This window comes from Alligator sinensis, unplaced genomic scaffold (assembly GCF_000455745.1).
Source record: "Alligator sinensis unplaced genomic scaffold, ASM45574v1 scaffold486_1, whole genome shotgun sequence".
Taxonomy (NCBI): Eukaryota; Metazoa; Chordata; order Crocodylia; family Alligatoridae; genus Alligator; species Alligator sinensis.
This window is the reverse complement of record NW_005842053.1, coordinates 1,632,599-1,637,052: the sequence shown is the minus strand read 5'-3', so window position 1 is coordinate 1,637,052 and position 4,454 is coordinate 1,632,599. Positions and strand designations below refer to the sequence as shown.

Here is a 4,454-nt window from a genome sequence, read left to right as displayed (position 1 = left end):
GGGAAAGATTTTCTGGTGGTGCTCCTCTCCCTGTAGGGAAGTGTGAGGCGGGGGAAGTGTTGTGTGTCCAGCAACCAATCAGGCCTGGGCTGCCATTGGGCTTGGTTTAGCAGCATTAGGCATCTGGCCATGAGGATGCAGGCTCCTTGCCTGAGCCACTGCAAAGTTCCGCTCATCTCGGCCACCCAAACACTGAATGTCAGTTCAGTTCGTTATTGGTTCAAGCTACACAGCTTAGAATTGATTCAATCTTCACAGGTTTTTCCTGTCTCAGACTTTTTGAACTTCTGTACTTAGCCATGAAGTTGTTTAAAATCCTTAACTTCCATCACCTGAAAGAGTTAAGAACCCTCAGCCCAATTGGATAGGAAACTGCTTTCTTATCTTGAGAAAACTGTTCTTGATCAGTATGATCCTTTCAAAGTTTACCAAGCTAAACCAGAGACCAAATCACATCACTCCAAAGTAACCAGTAGCCAAATGATTAAGTCAGTCACCTATAATATGGAATCCATGGTTTAAATCTCTACTCTGTCCCATTTAGGCCAGAGACTTTAGTTTCTCACATGCTGCAGTTGCAATTGCCAACACCTTCTGGCCAATAAGGCATGAATTTATTTCCATCTTTCCTGGTGGAGCTACTCTACTTTGTGACTAGTTCAATAGTCATTGGAGCAGGAACTCAAACCTGGGTTTCCTGCATTCAAGATGAGAGTCTTAGAATCAGCTCAATAGCCCAATGGTTTTGAAGCCCAAAGGACAATATGGCCACATCAAGATGAAAAGGGGAGTCTGGTTTGTGGTGCCACTAACTGCATGCATGGAATATTAAAACATGCCTCATGTTGCAAATTTACAGCACAGGGGCAAAGTATGCTACCGGAATTTCTTGGTCTTTTTTTTTTCCCCCCCTACCAGGAAAAAAATGGCATAGAGCACACTACAATAGCATGCGCCAGAATAAATGGGTGCTTGAGATGCTCCAGCAAATCATTATGCTCCTTTTGCATCCTGGCTGCTCCCAGCCAGGAGAAACTGGTCAAGGGCAGTTTGCCCACAGCAGAACAATTTGTCCAAAGCAGATGTGTTGAGGGGCATGCATGGAGGCTACAAATAGTAGCGGCAAAGTAGTTCAGTAGTTTGTGCCGCTACTATTTTTGCCACTGCAAGCACACACCCCTGCTTGTCTGGACATGGTTATAGAGACCAACTCTTTGTCTACCGAATAGGAGCAGAAAGGCAACGTAGGGAAGTGCGCTTAGATTTTTCTGTGTACCAGATGATCACCTGAACACTGGCAATTGGCTAGTCTGATATCAGGACTTCTCCTGTCTTGATAAGAAATTCAGTCATAGAACTGAGAAACCTTTTGTGATGAGAAGTTCTCTGAAAACTGCATAAAATCCCCCAAAAAAGGTTTTGGTTTCATGTCATCAAGAAAGTCATCACGAAACCCCCAACTAGTTCTACTTAGTACCATGGAGGACAGTACCCCAAGAGACAAAGGTTTCTCTTTGAATAAAAGGATACTAGGATAACAAAAAAAAACGACCCTCTCCTTAAGCCAGTCCTAAATATTTTGTGGGCTATACCTGCCAGCTCTAGCTACTTCAAGTGATAGCTGCTTCTGCATTTTTATTTTAGATTTCTTTTCCTTTCTTTGAATTGCTTCAGGCAAGGACCTAAGGATATAACCTATATTAAAGATTTAAAATTCTTCTGCATTCTGCTCTACTCTTGTCAGTATCAACATTACTAATTTTGCTTTTTGCGACACAGGATAGATTTTTTTTTTTTGTTTTGTTTTGTTTTTTTTTTTTTTTTTTAAGTGGCAGCACTGAAATATCATATATTGCATATTCAGTGCACTCACGGTTCAACTTAGCAAAGCATTGAAGCATATGTTTAAAGTCAAGTGTATGATCAAGTGTTTTTTATATCAGAATGGCTTGCCGAATCAGATAGTTACATTGAAGCTAAATCCTCCTTTACCTGGAATCAGTGGGAATTTTGCCAATGACTTCAATGGGAGCAAGAGCAATACATCTCCAGCTGAATCAGGGAAGAAAAATCAATTCTGTTCCAAACCAAATCCATACGAAAGACCCTTTTATATTTTATACAGCCCTCTTTAGGGAAGCTGCAACAAGCTGCTTAGAGTTTCAAACTCCGATGAACAAGTCCCTCTAGGCTCACTAAGAAAAGCTCACATACTCACTACTGCTCAATCGTTATGCTCAGGATAAAAAAAAAAAAAAAAAGCAAGCCAGAAAGCTGCCAATAGTTATCTATTTATATTTGGAAAGCCAATCATTTTATCTGAATGCAAGAGAATTCAGGGGAAAGACTTTGCAAGCTCAGAAAGAAAACGCTTGATTTATTAAACATATTGAAGTATTTAATATCTCTCCCCACCCATTCATATCTCTCCTTTTGACTTACTTTAATTAAGCTCTCACTGGGCTCACAAATTGGAAGAGGAGGAACTTTTTACTTCTTTTTGTTTAAGCAAAAGAAATGGCTCTCCCGGCAGGTTTCTCCAAATGCTCACAGTTTTGCTCAAATAAAAGACCTTTGAAACAGAGTAGTGTAGGATGATTCACTACAGATTTGAAATTTTTCTAACATCATCTCTGTGGGTACTCCAATTTAGAGGTTTTCTCAAGCAAAATCTCACTTGCTATTTTCATCCAACTATGGATTTCAGGATAAGGGGAGCACACTCAGAACCTGATACTCATCATCAAGGATTCATTCCCAGCCTCACTTTGTTGTTAAGGGAGACAGCCATAACTCCAGTTTAATATCTAACTAACTATCTATTTAAATTCAATGGCAAGATGGCTTTACTCTAACTTGATGGACCACTTCACCATTTAATTTCTAAATTTATTTTTCAAAGTTAAAAGCACTTGTAGTGATACTGGATGAAAGCTAAACAGGAATTACCTCTTCAAATTAAGTCCAAACTAAAACAAGAGACACCAATAAGTAGCATAAAGCCTAAAGCAAGTGAATACTCAGGTGCTATAACAATATAGTGCCTCTTGTTATGCTGAAGCATCAAGAAAACAAAAAACAAGGAGACCTGGGAACTAGAATACAAGTTTTTGAAAATATAAGGGTACATGTTAGAAAGTAAAAGTTTCATCAAAATAAAGAGGAGCAAACTGAAGGATTGTTTAAAACTAGAAATGAACCCAAATTCAAATGGTTTAATTTTGTACCATCTCTCCCATTACTTTAAAATAACCAATGTTTTTCTTTGTTTCTGGCTGGAACCAGAAGCTTTGGGGGGGGAGAGGAGGGAAAAACCTATTTAGGAACAGACTTCAAAGTGAAGTTTTCAGACATGGTTGCTTACCTCACTGAAGTCAGTACGAGCAGTGGGGTCTGAACACATCATTGGAGGAAACAGACCATTTTAGGCTCCAGTGCTGCTTTGTAATCCACACAGCTGTGCAGCTGCACCTGCAGGGAATCCCATTGATTGAGGCCAGTGAAGCTTGGGCACCGCAACAGTCTTGCCTCATCAATCATACTGCAGGATCAGGGCCTTGATTAGTTGCCTGAATGTTGATTTAGGTGCTTCAGTTTATTTTAGTCTACTGATTCTAATTAAGTTCTTATTCCCATTACCTGTAAACTTCACTTTATATCAGAACTAGTCATATGTCCACATCATCAAGGAAGAAAACAGGGACCATAAATTAGGAGACCAGCTGTGCTAGTTCAGTCCCTTGTATTACATATTCACCACTATTTGATATGAAAAATAAACATTACTAAACTCCTAACAGAGAGCTTTTCTACTTAGACATACTTCAAGGGACTGGGAAAGTCTATAGTATTCAAATGAATTGAGTTTTTATACCACTGTATCAGGGGTATTTGGCTTATTTTGTGCAATAGAATGTGTAAGTGTTCTGTACTTGTAATAGTGCGTTGTGTTCTGGGCACTTCTACCTCTGAAAGTGGTAGGCAAACTGGAAGGAATTGTTGCTGACTGCTAGTTCTTGGCTCAGTACAAAGGCAGACATTTTCCCTCCCCCAGAGTATTTCAGATCTAAGTTAGATGCAGACACAATACAAGTTCAGACAGAAGAGCAACAAAAGTCATTGAGAAGCCGGAGGCAAAGAGCTAAATGTTGTGCATAAGACATGGCAAGCAAGATGAACACAAATAATAATGATTTGGGTTGAGCTTGCTCTGGTCTTAAGCTGCTAAAACCTGAAAGCACAATTTGGCTATAGGCTTACTAATTACTGAATTATGTAACCAGGTTGCCATAGACCATTCAGTAAAACTGTTCTTTCCAAACTCAACAAGTAGATTTCTTCCACCTATCTTCACTATGCAGCCTAAAAACCATCTCAGAGGAAATGAAAGGGGATCCAGCAGTGCCCCAGATACCACCTTTCGACCAAGTCTTGAGTAGAAATCCTTTTGTTCC

At 39.7% G+C, this 4,454-nt stretch overlaps 1 long non-coding RNA gene across 4 annotated transcripts in view; it reads right to left on the bottom strand.

The window, feature by feature from the left end:
• Positions 1-3,445, bottom strand: part of LOC102379351 — a 116,253-nt gene extending 112,808 nt beyond the window's left edge. For all 4 annotated transcript variants that reach the window (XR_003093904.1, XR_323737.2, XR_323736.2 and 1 more), the window contains exon 1: positions 3,365-3,445. This is a non-coding gene — a long non-coding RNA (uncharacterized LOC102379351). The remainder of the gene's footprint in view (positions 1-3,364) is intronic.
• Between the last annotated feature and the right edge of the window lie 1,009 nt (positions 3,446-4,454).